Source organism: Pyrus communis, chromosome 5 (assembly GCF_963583255.1).
Source record: "Pyrus communis chromosome 5, drPyrComm1.1, whole genome shotgun sequence".
Taxonomy (NCBI): Eukaryota; Viridiplantae; Streptophyta; class Magnoliopsida; order Rosales; family Rosaceae; genus Pyrus; species Pyrus communis.
In genome coordinates, this window is record NC_084807.1 from 13,684,282 (window position 1) to 13,699,851 (window position 15,570).

The 15,570-nt window shown below is 38.9% G+C and overlaps 1 non-coding gene across 1 annotated transcript; it reads right to left on the bottom strand.

Moving 5' to 3' along the window:
• Window positions 1-14,958: 14,958 nt before the first annotated feature.
• Window positions 14,959-15,069, bottom strand: LOC137735805 (small nucleolar RNA R71). Its single transcript, XR_011068710.1, has one exon. It is a non-coding gene; the product is annotated as a small nucleolar RNA R71 (small nucleolar RNA).
• Window positions 15,070-15,570: the final 501 nt, after the last annotated feature.

Genomic DNA, 15,570 nt, shown 5'->3' on the forward strand with positions numbered 1-15,570 from the left:
ATTCACTTATCACCCAAGTGTGTGATAGGATCAATTGGAAGGCAAGAAGGTGTAAACCTGATTTGCAAGTTGTGAAAACAAGGAAAAAAAAACGCTCAAAACACATGCCATATGTGGAAATACCATTTACATCAGATTTGAGCCATTTAACTCACCTTAAACACTTACCTTGTTTGTCATCCTCTCAGCCATATTTTAAAGTAATGAAAACCTGATTTGGAGGTGGAAAATAAGGAAACAAAGTTCAAAACAAATGCCATTCTCAGTAAATCAGATTCTAGCCTTTTATACACACTTCATTCCAGCCACTCCACATGCATTTCCAACCCACATGCCCCTTTAATCATTCAACCATGCAGCCACACATTCACCCACATGCATTTCCACCCACATGCTCTCCCATTTCAGATTGCATCACACTTCATTCCAGCCATTCCACATGCATTTCCAACCCACATGCCCCTTTAATCATTCAACCATGCAGCCACACATTCACCCACATGCATTTCCACCCACATGCTCTCCCATTTCAGATTGCATCACACTTCATTCCACCCAAGCCACATGCACTCCCATCCATTTCATCATTGCAGCCACATATCCATCCCACTTCATCATTTCAGTCACCAAAACACTCCACATGCATTTCCAGCTTTCCACCAAGTTCCTAGCTGTCATATTCCCTCTTTTTCACCTATAAATAAGCATCCATTGCAGCCACAAAACATTCACTCTTCCATATTCAGAAAACCATCTCATATTCACATTCATTCACGCCAGAAATTCATTCCCTCTCTCTAACACAGCCATACTCCACCATTCTTCATATTTTCTGCCCAAAAACACTCCTTGCCTTCCCCTACATCCATCCCTACCCTAAACACATCATTCTACATCATCCATAACCCCCAAAACTCACCAAAACCCCTTGTGCCGCAGCAACTAGAGGAGAAGAGGCCTAAACGTTCATACAATTCAAGATTGAGTTGTTGGAATTTTTAGGTGTACTTCGATTCTTGTTTTTAATGTTTACTTTGTTATTACTCTCTAAGTTTGTTGTAATCATGAGTGGCTAAACCCCTAATTAGTTAGGGGAAAGTTTGAAGCCATGAACATGTTTGAAATATGAATTGATTTCTTCCAATTGTGATTTATTAAGTTGTGATTGCAATTCAATTATCATGTTTATTAAAAACTTGTTTTTGTATGTTGATTAGGGATGCATACTAGTCTTCATGCATAAACTCGATGCTAGTTTATAAACAAGTTTCACCTAATCGTCACAAGTTTATAAACATGAGTAGTGAAGGTTGCTAGTCACAACCGCGTTAATTGAATTCTTGGCAAAAGTATCATGCATTCATAGTTACAATTGCCTCGTCAACACTTATAATTTTCATAGAGCATAATGATCTCTCATTGTATCTCTTCTATGCATTCATGTTGAGAACCATTGGAAAATGATTTGAATTGTCGCATGCATCATCCAATTCAATAACATAAGGAAAATTTGAGAGTTAATTAGTGCATCACGGTTAACTTGGGGTGTTGAGCATCATAGTTAATGAAAAACAATTGGAGAATCGATTCATATATAAATGTGTCATGTGTGGAGAATGGACCTCTAACTAATCCATCCATCATATTGTTTCCAAAATTCGTTTTACAATCTGCCTAGTTTTACAACTTGTTTTGTTATTTCAATTTTCGTCAAATCAAAACCCCCCTTTACTTTCTTGTTCTTTAGTGTTTAGAATCTGTTTAGTTTATGTTTTAAAGTGTTTTGAATCAAGCCATAACCTTAAATTCGTCCAAAATTGTGTTTAAGGTCAGAAACTGCCTATTTAGTGTTTTTAGGCAGTTTTGAGTCTTTTGAACCTATTTTGAGTCCTTTGAGTCTTTTTGAACGTTTTTAACTTTGTTTTTATGTTTTTGAGTCAGTTTAGAGGTTTTAGCAAGCCCTCCTAATCCCCGGTCTAGAACGATCCCTACTTGCATCTTTACTACAATTTGACAACAAGAGGGTTAATTTGTGTGCTTAACTATTTTCGCATCAAATTTTGGCGCCGTTGCCGGGGATTAGCAAAATTGCTAATCCCTTGTGTTTTTGCCGTATGTTTTTAGTGTAATTTACCTAGTTTTCTTATTTTGTTTTGTTTTCTTGGTTTAGGTACTAGTGCATGACGCGGAGTTCTCAAACTGTGCATACACATATCTTGGACTTTAACGACGATTTTGAACGTGATTTGAGAAGAAAGAGGAGGCATCCCGAACCTAGTGAACCTAGTTCAAGTTCAGAGGCCGAATCTGAGTTTGAAAGTGTGGAAGAAGAAGTTATGGCAGCGGACAATCGGACCATTAAAGAGCTTTCGGCCTCGGGGTTGGCCAATGCCGCACCATTATGCATTCAATACCCCGCGGCTGCCCAAGGCAAGACCGATGAATTCGAGTTGAAGTCAAGCTTGTTGCATGATGCGAGATTTATACGCACACAAATTAAACCCTCTTTTTGTCAAATTGTAGTATAGGTGCAAGTAGGGATCGTTCTAGACCGGGGATTAGGAGGGATTGTTAATCACTTGGATTTCACTCAAAAACGTAAAAACAAAATTAAAAACGTTCACAAAGACTCAAAGGACTCAAAACAAGTTCAAAAGACTCAAAACTGCCTAAAAACACTAACTAGGCAGTTTCTGACCTTAAACCCAATGTTGGACGAATTTAAGATTATGGCTTGATAAAAACGTAAAATAACAATATGAAACACTATACAAGACTCACAGAATGCAAAACTAAACTTTAAAACACTAAAACAAACCAAAAGACTCAAACAACACAAACACACTCAAATCTGCATAAAAACCACTTTCTGGGCAGATTTGAGCACAAACACAAATTTGGACGAATTTGTGTAACAAAATGACTCAAGAACGTAAAAACACAATATAAAACACTAAACTAACTCAAAGAATGTAAAACTAAATGCTTGAAACACTAAAACAAACCAAAAGACTCAAACATCACCCAAAACACTCAAAACTGCCTTAAAATCACTTTCTGGGCAGTTTTGAGCACTTTGGTGAATTTGGACGAAATTGGGAAATAAAATGAATCAAAACACTCATAAACACAAACTAAGACACTTTCTAACTAAATTAGACAATAAAGTAATGGGGGATTTTAATTTAACGAAAATTGAAATAACGAAACAAGTTTAATAAACTAGACATAATGTAAATATGAATGCGATGAAAATGAATGGATGAATGCTAGCTAGAAGGTTCTTCTCCACACATGTTACATTTGCATAATAAAATGATTTCCAATTGCATTTCAATAGACCATTAATTCTCAACACCCCAAGTTAACCGTGATGCACTAATTAACCTTCAAATCTTCCTAACGTTATTGAATTGGATGATGCATGCGACAATTCAAAACATTCCCCACAAGTCCTCAACATGAATGCATAGAAGAGGTACAAGCAAGAATCATTACGCTCTATGAATATTATAAGTGTTGACGAGGCATTCGTTACTATGAATGCATGAAACTCTTGCCAAGAATTCGTTTAACGCGATTGTTTATAAGCAACCTCCACTACTTATGAATATAAGTTCGTAACTATTAGGTGAAACTCACTTATATTCTAGCGTCATATTCATGCATGAAAATTAAGCGTGCACTCTCAATAAACATACATAAATAAGTTATCAATAAAACGGTTAAACAAATTGAATCACAACTTATGAAACGCAATTAGAAGTAATCAAATCAAAATGCAAGCATAAACATATATTCGAATCACCCCCCAACCAAGGGGGAGTTTAGTTCCTCATGGTACAAAACAAAGAGAATCAAAGAAACACCTAAACATTCCAACAACTCAAACTTGAATTGTATGAACGTTTAGGCCCTCTTATCATCCATTCCTCATTCGTACAAAACAAAGAGCATTGAAATTAAACATTGAAATCAAAGAAACACCTAAACATTCCAACAACTCAAACTTGAATTGTATGAACGTTTAGGCACTCTTCTCTTCCTCTTCGTTGTAGCACAAGGTCTAAGGATAGTTTGATGGTGTGAATGGTTTGGGGAGTGGTTGGAGTGGTGTTTGGATTAGTAGGGAAACTCACGGATGATTTCTGGTGGTGTTTTGGATGATTTTCTGAATATGGACGAATTTATGGAAGAGTGTTTGGAATGGGTGAATTTCTGGCACAAAGGCCTTATTTCTGTGGTGAATGGATCCCCCCTCCTTGTGGCTGCAATGAAGGGTTATTTATAGGTGAAATGGGGGGAACATGACAGCTAGGAGGGTGGTGGAAATCTGGAATGGTGATGGGAGATGCATGTGGCTGATTTATGCATGTGATTAAAGGGTGGAAATGCATGTGCTTTGAATAAGTGGCTGCATGTGCAAGGGGACAATATGGAAATGAGATTGGAGATGCATGTGGCTGATATGAATGTGTTTGCATGTGAATTAAAGCTTGGGTGAATGATGATAAATGCATGTGGATGGAAATAATGAAGGGTGAATGTGCATGTGCTGCAATGGGTTGGGAAAACATGTGAGGGAATGATTAAGGTGAATGAATAATGAAATGGGAAAGCATGTGCAAAAGGGGAATGCATGTGGCTGCAAGGTTTTGTGTTAGGTGATGGGTGCATGTTAAGTGATAAGTGATTATGATAAGTGATTATGATAAGTGATATGATAAGTGATGATGATAAGTGATAAGTGATATGATATGTGGTTATGATAAGTGATAAGTGGTGATGATAAGTAATGGGAGCATGTGAGGGAATGAATAATGAATGCATGTGTATGGTTTTGGGAGAAAGGTGGAGATGCACGGCATAAGGGAATTGGAAAGGTTTAAATGTCCTAAAACTAAAGGGAACAAGGTTCCAACACTTTGGTCTTCAATTTCGTCCAACATTTTGGCGCCAAGCATAAGCTATCCATCCTTAGCCCAAAAGTGCTCCAAAAGTCTCCAAAATGCATCTTTTTGCTCCTTTAGCCCTTTGGACCTACAAACACACGAAAATAGCTTAAAGGACTAAAATAACTAAAGAAACATAACGTAAATGCACGAGAACAAGCCATTTAAGTCGCATGAATATGCTCCTATCATTGCACCACATTCCAAAATACCATGGGCTTTCCATGGAAGATCCCAACAAGCATCTCAAGGAGTTCGAGGTTGTTTGTTCGAGCATGACACCCATAAATGTCGATGGGAACATTCTAATGATGAAAGCTTTTCCATTCTCTCTTGTGGAAAAGGCTAAGGATTGGCTTTATGAATTGGCACCCGGGACCGTTACTTCTTGGGAGAGCATGAAGAGAGCGTTCTTGGAGAAGTTCTTCCCTACTTCAAGAGTCATTCTCTTGAGGAAGAAAATTAGCGGAATCCAACAAAGTCAAGGAGAATCTTTTCCGGTATACTACGAGCGTTTTAAAGCCCTTGTTGCATCATGTCCTCAACATCAAATGAAGGAGGAGCTTCTCCTTCAATATTTCTATAAGGGCCTTCTTCCCATTGAAAGGCAAATGCTCGATGCTTCGGCGGGAGGTGCATTGGTAGACAAAACTCCTATGGCAGCCAAGACCCTAATCGCAAACCGTGCTCTAAATGCACAACAATATGAAGGACTTGGGCAAAGGGACCCCCCACGGCAACACTTGAATGAGGTAAGTTCTCAATCCGATATTCAATCTCAGATAGCTAATCTTACTTCTATTGTGTCTCAGATGGCCGAAGGAATGAAGATACAAGAACCGATTGTATGTGGTGTATGTTCTATCCAAGGACATCCTTCGGAAAGATGCCCTCAATTGATTGAGAATGGGGGATGGGAGAGTGCAAATGCCATTGGATTTCCAAGCCACAATCAACCAAGGAATGATCCATATTCCAACACATACAATCCGGGTTGGAGAGACCATCCAAACTTCAAGTGGAGGGAGCCTCAACAACCTCAACAACAAGGAGGCTTTAGACAACAACCCCCGGGGTTCTACACCAAGCCATTCGGCCCCAATCCAAACCAAGCACAACCTGCCCAAAACAATCAAGGTACGTCGTCGGACAATGAAACACTTCTTAAATTACTTACCAATTTGTCTCAGGGGCAAGAGAATCAAACCAAAGCCATGCAAAACCAAGACAAAAGGGTGGATCACTTGGAGAAACAAATTGGGCAGATTGCGGAGTTTGTAGGACAATTCCGAGACAAAGGCAAGCTCCCTAGCTCAACCATTGTCAATCCAAAGGGAGGATTCGAATCTGCCAAGGCAATCATGTTGAGAAGTGGTAAGGAGGTCGAAACCACCCCAAGCACGTCCAAAACAAGTCAAGAAGAGGACGTGTTGCTGCAAGAAGAGGAGGAACAAGGAATAAAGGCCACGACAAGGGTGAAAGAATCTTTGCCGCAGCCCCCTATTGTGCCAAAACCGTCCAACATGCCTAAGGTAAGTCCAAATTCGACTTTGTCAAGTTCTATTCCACTAAACGTGCCCTTTCCTAGCAGGTTTAGGCAATCAAAGAAGGAGGAGAGTGAAAAGGACATTTTGGAAACCTTTAGGAAAGTTCAAGTCAACATTCCGCTCCTTGATGCAATCAAGCAAGTCCCTAAGTATGCCAAGTTCTTAAAAGAGCTTTGCACAACGAGGAAGAGGATTTCAAACAAGAAGGTGGTCCATGTAAGTGAAAATGTCTCTGCTATGTTACAAAGGAAATTACCCCCTAAATGCAAAGATCCGGGTAGTTTTACAATTCCGTGCGTTATTGGTAATACTAAGTTTGAACAATGCATGTTAGACTTAGGGGCTTCGATTAATGTTATGCCATACTCTATTTATGCATCTATGAACTTAGGTGAGCTTAAAAATGATGGTGTGATAATTCAATTAGCCGATCGTTCTAATGCATATCCAAAGGGTGTTTTGGAAGATGTTTTGGTACAGGTTGATAACTTGATTTTTCCAGCGGATTTCTACGTGCTTGACATGGAGGATTCACCCCATTCCACCCCATTACCGATTCTATTAGGGAGGCCCTTCATGAAAACAGCCCGCACCAAGATAGATGTGTTTAAAGGAACTTTAACGATGGAATTTGATGGGGAAGTCATTGATTTCAATCTTTCTGAAAGTATTAAATTTCCTAAGGACGATCATTCTTGCTTTTCTATTGATATAATTGATGATTTGGCGCAGGAATTTCTCGATTCTTTGGAGAGGGATACACTTGAAACAACAATTGCACAAGGAATTGGGCAAAAATCTGGTTTTGCCGTGCCTAGAAGTGAAGATGAGGCCGAGATGGTTGCTGCACTTGAGTCATTGCCACAACACTTTGGTAAGCCTCCAAACCCGAGTCCAATTCCTGTTTCGACTAACAAGTTGTTACCTTCAGTGATTCAGGCACCCATTCTTGAGCTTAAACCATTGCCGGATCATTTGAAGTATGTCTATTTGGGAGACAATGAGACGTTGCCCGTCATAGTTTCCTTATCCCTCACAGCAATGGAGGAGGAGAAATTGATTCGGGTGTTGAAAGAGCACAAGACGGCCATAGGATGGACCTTGGCCGACATAAAGGGTATTAGTCCTACAACTTGCATGCATCGCATACTTTTAGAGGAGAGGGCTAAACCAACTAGAGAGGCTCAACGCCGGCTCAACCCTCCAATGATGGAAGTTGTGAAAAAGGAGATTATCAAGCTTCTAGATTGTGGGGTGATCTATCCGAGTTGGGTTTCACCGGTTCAAGTTGTGCCAAAGAAATCCGGAGTGACTGTGGTGAAGAATGAAGAAGATGAACTTGTGCCTACACGCATTCAAACCGGTTGGAGGGTGTGCATTGACTATAGGAAGCTAAATGCCGCAACAAGGAAAGATCACTTCCCTTTGCCATTCATTGATCAAATGCTTGAAAGGTTAGCCGGTCATTCTTTTTATTGCTTTCTTGATGGTTATTCAGGTTATAATCAAATTGTCATAACGCCGGATGATCAAGAAAAGACCACCTTTACTTGTCCATTTGGTACTTTTGCATATCGTCGTATGCCATTTGGTTTATGCAATGCACCGGCCACTTTCCAACGATGCATGGTAAGTATCTTCTCTGATTATGTTGAAAAGATAATTGAAGTATTTATGGACGATTTTAGTGTGTTTGGAGACTCATTTGATGTTTGTTTGCATAATCTCACTTTAATCTTGAAAAGATGCATGGAAACTAACCTTGTTTTGAATTGGGAAAAATGTCATTTTATGGTTAAACAAGGTATAGTTTTGGGTCATATCATCTCTGAAAAAGGAATTGAAGTTGATAAGTCTAAAATAGATCTTGTACGTCACTTACCCTCTCCTACTTCGGTTAGAGAGGTCCGTTCTTTTCTTGGCCATGCAGGATTCTATAGGTGATTTATCAAGGATTTTTCTAAGATTGCACAACCACTATGCCGTCTCCTACAAAAAGAAGTGGTGTTTGAATTCACTAAGGAATGCACGGCATCATTCAACCAACTCAAGGAGTTGTTGACCACGGCACCCATTATTGTTCCCCCGGATTGGAGCCTCTCGTTCGAGCTTATGTGTGATGCGTCCGATTATGCTTTAGGGGCTGTTTTGGGACAAAGAAAGGACAAGAGGCCGCATGTCATCTACTATGCCTCACGGACGTTGAATGATGCTCAACTTAATTATTCCACAACCGAAAAAGAACTCTTGGCTATTGTATTTGCATTAGATAAGTTTAGATCATATCTTCTTGGTACTAAAGTAATTGTTTTCACTGACCATGCAGCCTTGAAGTATCTTCTCACCAAAAAGGAGGCTAAGCCAAGACTCATTCGTTGGATGCTCCTACTTCAAGAGTTCGATCTTGAAATCCGAGACAAGAAAGGGTGTGAAAACGTGGTGGCTGACCACCTAAGTAGAATGGTGCGTGAGGAAGAGTCCACCCCCATTTTAGAAACGTTTCCGGATGAGCAACTTCTGTCCATTAAGGTAAGAACCCCTTGGTATGCCGATTTGGTCAATTTCTTGGTTTCTAAGCAAGTTCCTAGTACCCTAAACAAGTTCCAACGTGATAAACTTGTTCATGATGCACGTTTTTATGTTTGGGATGATCCATATTTATGGAAATTCTGCCCAGATCAGATTGTGCGTAGATGTGTGCCCGAATCTGAATTTAATTCCATTCTTACATTCTGCCATACTTATGCATGTGGGGGACATTTTGGCACCCAAAGGACAGCCCTAAAGGTGTTACAATCTGGATTTTATTGGCCTAATCTCTTTAAAGATGCTAAAATGTTTTGTGTAACATGCGATAAGTGTCAAAGAACAGGTAACATAGGGCCTAAGGACCAAATGCCGCAACAATCTCTCTCCTTTGTGGAAATTTTTGATGTTTGGGGTATTGATTTCATGGGCCCCTTCCCTCCATCTTTTGGTTTCACTTATATCTTGCTAGCTGTCGATTATGTTTCCAAATGGGTGGAAGCCAAAGCCACCCGTACTAACGATTCTAAGGTTATTGCAGATTTTGTGAAATCTAATATTTTTGCTAGGTTTGGGATGCCACGAGTTTTAATTAGTGATGGGGGTTCTCACTTTCGTAACCGCACCATTGAAGCTTTGCTCAAGAAGTACAACGTTACTCATAAGGTTTCCACACCTTATCACCCTCAAACTAATGGGCAAGCGGAGGTTTCAAATAGGGAGATCAAACAAGTCCTAGAGAAAACCGTGGGACCCTCAAGAAGAGATTGGAGTTTGCGCCTCGACGATGCATTGTGGGCCTATCGTACGGCTTACAAAACTCCCCTTGGCATGTCACCTTTTCGGCTTATATATGGTAAGCCATGTCATTTGCCCGTTGAGTTAGAGCACAAGGCACATTGGGCTGTGAAAACCTTCAATTTGGACATAGACGCTGCTGGAGTTCATAGGAAGCTCCAATTAGATGAACTTGAGGAGATTAGGAACGAGGCTTACGAGAATGCTCGCATCTACAAGGACAAGACGAAGGCTTATCATGATAAGATGCTTCGTACCAAACGTTCTCCAAGGGGCAGAAAGTGTTGCTTTTTGATTCAAGACTTCGGTTATTCCCTGGTAAGTTACGTTCTAAATGGATTGGACCTCTTGTTGTTACTAATGTTTTTCCTCATGGTGCAGTCCAAGTCCAAAGCTTAAAAAGTGGCCACGAGTTCAAGGTGAACGGACATAGATTGAAGCCATACTATGAGAACTTTGTGGAGCATGTTGTGGAAGAGCTTCCCTTGGGTGCCGTGGGCTCCAATATGGAGTGATTGGGTTCTTCGTCCGGCTGTACGACGTTAAAGCAAGCGCTACTTGGGAGGCAACCCATGCATTCAACAAAGGAAGACCTAGAAAGCACTCCAATTCCAGATTTGCGTTCCTAAACTCTTCTCTTTGTTGCTATTTCGTTTTTGCCATGTTAGGTTGTTTAGTTGTTGTTTTGTTTGTTTGTTTGTTAATTGTGTGAGTCTATGCTTGAAACATTGAGGACAATGTTTGATTTAAGTGTGGGGGGGGGTAACTAAAGTGTTGTGATGCAAATTCGTAGGGTTTTATCCACCATAACTTCTAATGTTGTTTCTTGCTGTTTTTAAGTGTTTTTAAACTGTTTTAGTGTGTTTTGACTTAAAAATTCGAAAATCCCATAAAAATTTGAAAAATTATTTCAAAAAACCCAAAAAGAGTTGTTTTTGTGTCTTAGGGTACCTTCCAACACAATGATGAGGATTTGGTTTTAATTGCATGACTATTAAAGAATGTTGTAAACATGGCTGGAAGTTGATTTGTGCTTTGGTTTATGCTTGGTTATGGTTATAGCTTATGAATTCACATGTAATCACAAAAAGAGAAAATCAGTTTTTGTAACATGCTTGAAGGAAGAAACTCAAACTAAAGCTACATCCTTGTGAGATTTGAGCCTATAACGTTCTTTGGAGAGTATAAATCTGTGATTTCTTGTTTTCTAAAGTCGTTGCATGATCTCATCATTCTTTGCTTGGTTGCTACTTGGAATGCATTTCATTATAGTTCCAAATGCTAGAACTCATGCCCATTTCATTCAAAGCATGATATTGATTGCATAACATACAATAAGATGAAGTTGTTAGTCAAGCCAAAGCCAAAAAGCCTATCCCTTTTCACATGTATTGTAGGATTACCCCTTTTTGAGCCTTTTCAAGCTTATTTTCTTTGTTAGCCACATTATCCTTACCTAGCCTAGATTAGGACTTCCCATACCCTTGTTCTTAAAGGATAGTGAAGCATGATTTAGAATGAACTCCTTTTGATCAATATATTGCAGAAAATGAGTGTGGGGGAAGATAATAGGGCACAGCCAAAGAATGAAATAAAAAAAAAAAATAATAATAATAATAAAAAGAAAATAGAAAAGTGTTGAAAAGAAAGAAAAAGAGTTGAAAAATATGTGAGAATGCTCTCACAAGTGTTGGTTATTGAAGGAAGGGTCCAAAAGAGTGAATTTGACCCTAATTGTGCATGAATCTTCCCTTATGTTTAAAAGTTGATTTCTGCCATTAAAAGTGAGTTTAAGTGTCAATTTCATTACTTTGCTTCCTATTGCTTTAAGAACCTTTGTTTGTCCTTTGCTTTTCCTTGTTAGCCATTACCCTTAGCCCCGTTACAACCCTCAACTTCTATCTTGATGTTATGTATTCAATATGTGGAGTTTGAATTTGGTATGAGCATATGGAATCATTGGTTCTCCTTCTAAGTAGTAGCATTCCATTCATGAGATCATATTCATGTCATTATCGTAAACCCAGAAAATGCTTTCTTTGATATAACATATGTGAGTGTTAGAATTCATATTTACATCAATCTTCTCACATATACCTAGTGTAGGGTGTGAAGTTAGAAAATCTGTGTGAAAATAGAGTGCATTCTAGTGAGGAATTGAGGAAATTCTCTAAGGCATGTTACTACATTCCAAATGTGTTTTAGTTGATTAAATGCGAACTAGTGAATGGTAACTATGATTAAGTGTTTGTTGAAGTGTAAAGAAAGCTAAATGTTGTGGGAATGATGTTCTATATTATGTCATGTTCGTTTGAAATCCCTGAGATACATGTTGGAAGGTTTAGATTGTGTTTTGTTTTGCTTTTGGTTTCTTTCGTTTTGTTTTGCTCGAGGACTAGCAAAAGCTAAGTGTGGAGGAATTTGATAGGAGCAATATTTAGGCGACTTACTTAGCTTGTTTTCGTGCATTTATATTGTTAATTCATAGTTGTTTTAGTCATTTAAGCCATTTTCGTGTGTTTTTAGGGTCATATGGCTAAGGAAGCAAAAAGATGCATTTTGGAGCATTTTGGAGCAAATTAGAGATGGGAATGGATATCATATGCTTAAAGCCAAGTAGATGGACGAAATTGAAGACCAAACCATTCACTTATCACCCAAGTGTGTAATAGGATCAATTGGAAGGCAAGAAGGTGTAAACCTGATTTGCAAGTTGTGAAAACAAGGAAAAAAAAACGCTCAAAACACATGCCATATGTGGAAATACCATTTACATCAGATTTGAGCCATTTAACTCACCTTAAACACTTACCTTGTTTGTCATCCTCTCAGCCATATTTTAAAGTAATGAAAACCTGATTTGGAGGTGGAAAATAAGGAAACAAAGTTCAAAACAAATGCCATTCTCAGTAAATCAGATTCTAGCCTTTTATACACACTTCATTCCAGCCACTCCACATGCATTTCCAACCCACATGCCCCTTTAATCATTCAACCATGCAGCCACACATTCACCCACATGCATTTCCACCCACATGCTCTCCCATTTCAGATTGCATCACACTTCATTCCAGCCATTCCACATGCATTTCCAACCCACATGCCCCTTTAATCATTCAACCATGCAGCCACACATTCACCCACATGCATTTCCACCCACATGCTCTCCCATTTCAGATTGCATCACACTTCATTCCACCCAAGCCACATGCACTCCCATCCATTTCATCATTGCAGCCACATATCCATCCCACTTCATCATTTCAGTCACCAAAACACTCCACATGCATTTCCAGCTTTCCACCAAGTTCCTAGCTGTCATATTCCCTCTTTTTCACCTATAAATAAGCATCCATTGCAGCCACAAAACATTCACTCTTCCATATTCAGAAAACCATCTCATATTCACATTCATTCACGCCAGAAATTCATTCCCTCTCTCTAACACAGCCATACTCCACCATTCTTCATATTTTCTGCCCAAAAACACTCCTTGCCTTCCCCTACATCCATCCCTACCCTAAACACATCATTCTACATCATCCATAACCCCCAAAACTCACCAAAACCCCTTGCGCCGCAGCAACTAGAGGAGAAGAGGCCTAAACGTTCATACAATTCAAGATTGAGTTATTGGAATTTTTAGGTGTACTTCGATTCTTGTTTTTAATGTTTACTTTGTTATTACTCTCTAAGTTTGTTGTAATCATGAGTGGCTAAACCCCTGATTAGTTAGGGGAAAGTTTGAAGCCATGAACATGTTTGAAATATGAATTGATTTCTTCCAATTGTGATTTATTAAGTTGTGATTGCAATTCAATTATCATGTTTATTAAAAACTTGTTTTTGTATGTTGATTAGGGATGCATACTTAGTCTTCATGCATAAACTCGATGCTAGTTTATAAACAAGTTTCACCTAATCGTCACAAGTTTATAAACATGAGTAGTGAAGGTTGCTAGTCACAACCGCGTTAATTGAATTCTTGGCAAAAGTATCATGCATTCATAGTTACAATTGCCTCGTCAACACTTATAATTTTCATAGAGCATAATGATCTCTCATTGTATCTCTTCTATGCATTCATGTTGAGAACCATTGGAGAATGATTTGAATTGTCGCATGCATCATCCAATTCAATAACATAAGGAAAATTTGAGAGTTAATTAGTGCATCACGGTTAACTTGGGGTGTTGAGCATCATAGTTAATGAAAAACAATTGGAGAATCGATTCATATATAAATGTGTCATGTGTGGAGAATGGACCTCTAACTAATCCATCCATCATATTGTTTCCAAAATTCGTTTTACAATCTGCCTAGTTTTACAACTTGTTTTGTTATTTCAATTTTCGTCAAATCAAAACCCCCCTTTACTTTCTTGTTCTTTAGTGTTTAGAATCTGTTTAGTTTATGTTTTAAAGTGTTTTGAATCAAGCCATAACCTTAAATTCGTCCAAAATTGTGTTTAAGGTCAGAAACTGCCTATTTAGTGTTTTTAGGCAGTTTTGAGTCTTTTGAACCTATTTTGAGTCCTTTGAGTCTTTGTGAACGTTTTTAACTTTGTTTTTATGTTTTTGAGTCAGTTTAGAGGTTTTAGCAAGCCCTCCTAATCCCCGGTCTAGAACGATCCCTACTTGCATCTTTACTACAATTTGACAACAAGAGGGTTAATTTGTGTGCTTAACTATTTTCGCATCAACTTCCCCTAGTTCAACAAGTAAAGGATCTGAGCAATTTGATTGGGAAAGAGAGGAAGAGATGGCGGGCAACCAAGATGAACTTAGAGCTTTGGAGGACTTTGCTCAACCAATCATACCAAATTCACCTTCATGCATCTTGCTGCCCACAGAAGCTAGAAACTATGATCTCAAATCTTCACATTTTCATATGTTTCCCTCATTTTATGGCTTACCTAATGAAGACCCTTTAGCTCATATTAAAGAATTTTACAATGTTGTGAGTGGTTTACCTTTGCAGGGAGTAAGTGAAGCAAATTTGAGGATGAGAGTGTTTCCTTACACCTTGAAAGATAAGGCCACGGGTTGGTTGATGACTCTAACACCAGGGTCCCTCACTACATGGGATGCCGTGGCTAAGAAGTTCTTGGAGAAGTTCTTTTCCACTCAAAAGACAGCCACATTAAGGGGACAAATCTTCAACTTCAAACAAGATGATGGAGAACCTTTCAATGAGTGTTGGGAGCGTTTTAAAGGCCTATTGATACAATGTCCACATCATGGGTTACCTTTTCACTTACAAATGCAAATTTTCTATGATGGACTAACCCAAAATTGTCAATCAACTGTTGATAATGCAGCAGGTGGAGCATTGAAGAAAAAGAATGCTCAAGAGTCATATAACATTTATGAGATGTTGGGGTCTAATGCTCAACACAAAGATTTAAGGGGTAAGAAAGTTGGAGTCTATGAAACAAGTTCTAATCATGAGCTTTTGTTGCAAGTAGCTAACCTAGAAAGGAAGCTTGAATCCGTGCTCAACATGGTGCCAAAAGCAAATGAAGTGTGTGCCATTTGCAACATACCAAGCCATCCTACTCACCAATGTCCATCTAAGGAAGCTTACCCCGAGTATGTTCAAGAGCAAGTGAACCTCATGAATTCTTACAATCAAAGGCCAAGGAATGATGTGTATTCCAATACTTATAACCCAAATTGGAGAGATCATCCCAATCTTTCGTGGAAGAGCAACAATTTCCAAAATTTCCAACCAAAACCTGCCACTAG